Here is a 7,617-nt window from a genome sequence, read left to right on the forward strand (position 1 = left end):
GAGGGGAGATGAGAGGAAGAAATGAGGAGAGGGACGAGATGTGAGGAGGAGGAGGAGAAGAAGGGGACAAGAGGGATAATATGTGATGAGGAAAAATGTAGGGCAAGGATGAGAGAGAGGATAAAGAGGAGGAGAAGGAGGGGGGAGGAGAAGAATATAAATATGAAGGGGAGATATGAAGAGTAGGAGGGCCTGAGGTAGAGGGAAGCTGTGATAAAGAAGAGAGGCGTGAGGAAATAAGGAGAAAGTCGGGGGAAGGAGGTATGAGGAAGGTGGGGGGAGTAGAAGGAGTAGTTAAGATGTGAGGAGGAGAGAGAGAGAGACAGAGAGAGAGAGAGAGATAGAGAGAGAGAGAGAGAGAGAGAGAGAGAGAGAGAGAAAGAGACAAAAAAGACAGAGAGAAAAGAGGAAAAACGAACGAAAGTCATATTTAACCCATAGAACCAAACCCAAAACAACAACAATAAAACAAAGTAAAAATAACAACAACAACAACAACAACACACAAAAAAAAACTCAAAAAAAAATACGGAGAGTGAGATGAGATTGAAAAGATGGAAATAAAACATATAAATATATAGGCCTACATACAATCACCAGCTGAATGTGACTCACCTACTCATTTGTCATATAGAGTTGCCAACTAGTATTTTCACTTCTCTTGATTCGCGGTCGTTTATTCACGTGACGTTCATTTAATTCGCATTCGCTTTGCTCTGACATTCGCTGATTCATCATCCATTTCTCAGCAACGATGACTTTCAATTCATCATCTATTTACTCACGTCTTACTCATAATTTGATAGGTTCATTAAGCGGAGCGTTACTCAATGGATATATCTTTACTTTTCTTTCAGTTTTTTTTTTATTTCCTTTTTACTCTCTAAAGGGTATTTATTGATTAAATATCAAAATGGCAATGGTCAACATTTCATAATTGATATCAAATCTAAATCCCAGAACTCACTCACTTACTCACTCATCAAGGGTTGATTCACTGACTCATAATGAGGTTCTCTCACTCACTCACTCATTTATAAGTAGGCTTCTGTGTTTAAGGTCAGTGAAATATCGCTCAAAAGTATGATTAAAACGAAAGGGAAATATTTAAGACGCTGATAAAAGAATGTATGGAATGATAAATAAATAGATGGTAGAGGGAGTTAGGTAGATAGATAGATAGATAGATTGACGAATAGATAAATATATAGGAAAAGGAAATTCCTTTAGAAGAATTCTTACCAACAACAAGAGCCAGAAAACCAACTAACAACTCCCCCCCCCTCCCAGGCCTCTCCACATACCCACCAACCTCCCCCCCGTACATATAAGATTTCTTTCAAGAACCCCCTTCAAGAACCTGCCTCTAGAACCTTCAAGAACCGCCCATCAAAGCGAACCCAAGCGCAGTCGGTAACGCCAGCCACCCCGTCTCCATGGCTGCAATTCATGCAATTATATGATAAATTGCAAAGCCCGTAACTCAGAAGCCCCCTCGAATGGTTTATTAGCAACGCGCTATAATTCATATAGGCAATTACGCATGCCGCTCCGAGAGCTAAATTCCTGTAAGAGAATAATTCGGGACTGTCGTGTATCATTAGACCAGCAGAGGCGTCCTTGTCGAGAGGCGCAGCTAAGGAAGGGCGGAGACCGGCGTTCGTGTAAGCGGTTGTTATGGATGCGAGTGAATGCGGATTACCAAAGCGCTCCGCCACCGGGTGCCTTATGGCTGCGGTATTGGTGGGATTATCAATACATTGCCTCGGCGGAATGTATTCACTCGATAAAGGAGAGGTGGAATGGCGTTCGTCTGTGAGAGACGGATATATTGATAAGAAGCGTAGGTTGTGCAATTGCCACGTGTCTCTTTAGATAAAGGGCCTCTCTCTCTCTGCATGTACACTGTACAGTATACAAATGTAGGTTGTGCGCACACACATACACACACATATACATATATTTGAGTGTGTACACACATAGACACACACACCTCTATATATATATATATATATATATATATATATATATATATATATATATATATATATATATATATAATGTATGTATGTATATATATATATACATTTATATATATATATTTATATATATATATACATATATGTATATATATATATATATATATATATATATATATATATATATATATATATATATATATGTGTGTGTGTGTGTGTGTGTGTGTGTGTGTACATATGTATATATCCTCCATGCGAAGGACTGATGTGCCTCGTATTCACATATAGAGACATATACACACGTGTATCAGCACACTCGCACATGTACGCCTTACTCGGCAATTTCTCGAAACTGGCAGACAGATTTAAGGAAGCCAATAAGACGGGCCGGCGGAACGCGGGGGGGAAAAATGTCAATCACTATGCCCGTTCAACGGCCTTGGCACAGGGGTGGGGGGTGTAGGGGGCAGGGGGAGGTCGAAGGTCATTTAGCCCAGGTGTTTATGACTTGTTTACGCCCACGGTTTGTGTGTGTGCCTCACTCTCCCCTGCCCCTCTCCCCTCTCCCCCTACCCCTCTCTCCCCTCTCTCCATTAGCCCTCTACCCCCCCTGTCCTTTGCCTCCCCCATCCCCCCCCCTTACCCTGCCAACGACCAGGTGGTTCTGTTGCTTTATACCTTCGTTTGGTGACGTCATATATCCGTGTTGATGACGTAGTAAACATGACAAGAACGTGTTCTGATGTCAAGATTTGTTCTTTGGTATAACAGCTTGCTCTTTCTTCCCCCCTCCTCCCCCTCCTCCCCCTCCTCCTCCTTCTCCTCCTTCTCCTTTTCCTCCTTCTCCTTTTCCTCCTCCTTTTCCTATTCCTCTTCAACCTTCGTCTTTATCGTATTTCATTTCTGTGTCTTTCGTTATTTATTGTTCTTCCTCCTTTGTGTGCTTTTTATTATTTTTCATTCGTCTTTGATTTGTTAACCTAATTTGCTTTTTTGTTGTTGTTTTTTTAACTTACCGGTTTCATAATCATGACCCATCATCTACTTTCAGATCTCTTTCGGAAAAAAGCCAGATCTATACACACACACGCACACACACACACACACTATATATGTATATATATTTATAATTATATAAATATATATATTATAAAATATATATATATTAATATATAATGTATGTAGATTATATATATAGCGATTTATATATATATATGTGAATAAATATAGTATAAGTATATATATGTATATACCCACCCCAGCGAAGGACTGATGTGCCTCGTATTCACAAATAGAGACATATACACACGTGTAATCAGCACACTCGCACATGTACGCTTTACTCGGCAATTTCTCGAAAACTGGCAGACAGATTTAAGGAAGCCAATAAGACGGTCTCAATCACGATGACACCGTTCAACGGCACAGGGGAAGGTCATTTAGCCCAGGTGTTTATAGTGCCTCACTCTACCCCTCTCCCCTGCCCCGCAACTCCCCCCCCCTCTCGTCCCCCTCTTCTCCATTAGCCCTCTACCCCCAGCTTCCTTTGCCTCCCCCCTCCCCACCCTTTAACCCTGCCAACGACCCAGGTGGTTCTGTTGCTTTATACCTTCGATTTGGTGACGTCATATATCCGTGTTGATGACGTAGTAAATCATGACAAGAACGTGTTCTGATCACTCAATATTTGTCTTTGTAATAAAACAGCTATGCTCTTTCTTCCACCCTCCTCCCCCTCCCTCCACCCCTTCCTCTCCTTCTCCTCCTTCTCTTTCCTCCTTCTCCTCCTTTTTCTCCTTTTCCTATATCCTCTTAACTTCGTCTTTATCGTATTTCATTTCTGTGTCTTTCGTTATTTATTGTTCTTCCTCCTTTGTGTGCTTTTTATTATTTTTCATTCGTCTTTGATTTGTTAACCTAATTTGTTTTTTTTTTTTGTTTTTTTTAACATACCGGTTTCATAATCATGACCCATCATCTACTTTCAGATCTCTTTCGGAAAAAAGCCAGATCTATACACACACACGCACACACACACACACACAAACACAAATGAATACACTCACATATATGTGTATAGATGTGTGTATGTGTTCATGCGTGTGTGTATATATATATATACATATATATATATATATATATATATATATATATATATATATATATATATATACATATATATACATATATATATTGGTATATACTCAGAAACATAAATAAAGATCCCGATCCTCATATTTTTTCATCGCCCATTTCCCCTTCAGCAATTTTTCCCCCTCCTTCCCTCCTTTCCTCCTTCCCTCCCTCCCTCCTTCTATCCCTCCCTCCCTCCCTCCCTCCCTCCCTCCCTCCTCCCTCAAGTTCCCTCCCTCCTTCTATCCCTCCCTCCCTAATTAATTACCACCCTCATGCTCCTTCACCTTCCTCCTTCACACTCCTCCCGCCCTCCCTCCCTCCTACCCTCACTTTCCTCCATCACACCCTCCCTTTTCCCTCCTCCCTCATGTTCCCCTTTCCTCTACCCATACCCCCATACCCCCATACCCCCCCACATCCCCCCCCCCAGTGACACACCACCCTTCCCCCCCTTACAAGTGCTAAGTTATCGTGCTTAAGCAGTCGCCATTGGCAGCGGGGTTTCGACAGTGGAATTGAGGCACGCGCTGGAAAATCAGTTTAAGGCCCCGAGGCGATTATTGGAGTGTTAGGAAGGAAGGAAGGATGGAGGGAATGGGAGGAAGGATGGAGGGGGGGAGGGAATGGGAGGGTGGGAGGGAGAGAGGGAGGGAATGGGAGGGGGGAGGGAATGGGAGGGTGGGAGGGAGAGAGGGAGGGAATGGGAGGGGGGAGGGAAGGAGGAAAAGGGAGGGTGGAAGGGAGGGAGGGGGTAAAGGAATGGGAGGGTGGAAGGGAGGGAGGAAGGGAAAGGGAGGGAGGGAGGGAAGGAGGAAAATAAGAGGGAGGGAGGGAAAGGGAGTAGAAGTGTTAGGAGAAAGGGAAGGAGGGATAGGGATGGATTCACAAGGGGAGAGAAGGAAGGAGGGGATTAGGGAAGGGAGAGATAAAGGAGAAGGAGGGAGGGAGAGAGGGAGTGGAAGGAAGAAAGGAGGAGGGAGGGAGAGAGGGAGTGGAAGGAAGAGATAAAGGAGGAGGGAGAGAGAGAGGGAGTGGAAGGAAGAAAGGAGGGAGGGAAAGGTGGTAGAAGTATTAGGAGAAAGGGAGGGAGGGAGGGAGGGAAAGGGAATATGAAGAGAAGGAAGGAAGGATAAGGGAGTAAGAGGGATTAGGTAGGAAGGAGGGATAAGAGACAAGAAGGAAGGAAAGAATAAGGCAATAAGAGGAAGCAAAAGTGGAAGAGGGACACAGAAGAAGGAATAAGAAAGCACAACCCAAGAAAGAAGAAAGCCAAAGAAAAGACGAATGGAAAGTCCAAGGCAAAACTAAAAAAAAAAGGGGGGGGGATAAGGACACAGAAAAAGGAAAGAGAAAAACAAAGAAGAAAACCACAAGAGTAAAGAGGGGTTCAGCCAAGAGAACCTGCCTCTAACGTAGGTTGTCAGAGTCGTTAGGGTCGTTAAGGTAGTTTGGTCGTAGCGTTTTCCGCCTCCGTCGCTCGCTCGCTCTTTCGCTAGCTGGCACTCTCGCTCGCTGGCACTCTCGCTCGCCCGCCCGCCCGCCCGCCCGCATCCGACGCCGAAACCGTAAAGTCGAGGAGGTCATTAAGCATGTCCGACGTTTGTATCTCGTAACTCGGGTCGTGAGCGCTTGCCTCCGCCACCTGTACCTTGGCTGGGGGGTGTGGGTGGGTGGGGGGGGGGGGCGAGGTGAGGGTGTGGGTGTGGGGTAAAAGGGGGGATGGGAAGGGGGATGGGGGGAGGTGAGGGGGGAAGGGAAGGGGATGGGGAGTGGGAGGTGAGGGTGTGGGGCATGGGGGGTGGGGAGATTAAGGGAGAAGGGGAGAGGGGATAAAGAGATAGTGGGAGACTGTGCAGGTGTACAATAAGGATGTGTGTTTTGCCATAACACACGTTTGCGTACATGTATATATATGTATACATACATATATATAGATAGATAGATACATAGATAGATTGATTAATAGACTGATAGATTGACAGATGGATAGATAGATAGACAGATTGATAAATATATATAGATATATAGATATAAATCTATATATATAAACTTTGTACGTTACAATATATATATACATGTATAGCTATACATATATATCTATATCTATATCTATATATACATATATATATAACTATACACATATACATATATATAAATATATACATATACATATATATATATATATATATATATATATATATATATATATATATATGTGTGTGTGTGTGTGTGTGTGTGTGTGTGTGTCACTGTGGTGTGATTGACCACTGTGCGTGTGTGTGTGTATGTGTGTGTGGTAGTGTCTTGTGTGCATATATGCATGTCATATATACATATATTATATATATATATCATAACTATATATATAATATTAAATTATATAGTATGTTTTGGTATATATATACATTATATAATTGTACATGTGTGTACACACACATATATATATATACATACATACATACATATACATACATACATATAAATACCCCCTTACCAATTCCCACTTCCCCACGTCTCCCCCCCACCACCCCCACCCCATCCACCCCACCCACCCCCCCACCCCCATCTACCCCCACCCACCCCCACCCACCTGGTCTCCCCCCCGCATCCTCCGAAGCCACCAAACTTGCGCCCCGCATTCTCGCCCGCCGCGACCACCGCCATGGCGCCATTACCATTAGCCTATCAGCGAGGCGATCACCGGCCTTGGATCAGCAGCATCTCCATCACAATCCGACGATCCTCTCTTAATCTCCATCAGCCGTAATGACCCGCTGCAACGTGCAAAGTTAAGCAACTGCTAATAATTCTTTTGTGTCTTAAGTTCGCCTTAACGAGGTCGCGGCAGTTCCTTCGGGATTATGTAACAAGCGTGTCATAATCTCCGAGAAGGATGATTAGGAGAAGAAGAAGATGATTGGAAGGAGGAGAAAGAGGAGGAAAGGAAGGAAGGGGAAAAAGGGAAGGTACGGAGGAGAGGTTCGTTGGTATTATCTTTTGTATTGTTTTTTTTTTTTTTTTTTTTTTTTTTTTGGGGGGGAGGAACGATGCGCTGGTGTTTGTGTTTTTGTTGTTGTTGTTGTTTTTGTTGTTGTTGTTGTTACTGTTGTGTTTGTTGTTCTTGGTGGTGGTGTTGTTGTTGTTGTGTTCGTGTTTTAGTTGTTGCTGTTGTTTTTGTTGCTGTCGTTGTTTTTGTTGCTGTTTTTGTTTTTGTTGCTGTTGTTGTTAATGCTGTTGTTGTTGTTGCTGTTTTAGTTGTTGTTACTGCTGTTGATGTTGTTGGTTTTTGTTGTTGTTATGGTAGTCGGAGTTTACTCATTATTTTACTAGAGTAAAATTTTGACTTTGTTTTGTTCGCTTTGTTTTCATTAGGTTGCTGTCACTTGTTGTTTCTTCTTCTTCTTCTCTTTTCATTTATTTCCTTTGTTTTCTTCCTCGGTGTGTGTTGGGCGCAGAGTTCGATTACGTATATTCTTAATTTTCATTAGTGTATATGTAAAGC

The sequence above is a fragment of the Penaeus japonicus genome, unplaced genomic scaffold (genome assembly GCF_977035675.1).
Source record: "Penaeus japonicus unplaced genomic scaffold, GWHDUDI00000001_assembly GWHDUDI00000016, whole genome shotgun sequence".
Lineage (NCBI taxonomy): Eukaryota > Metazoa > Arthropoda > Malacostraca > Decapoda > Penaeidae > Penaeus > Penaeus japonicus.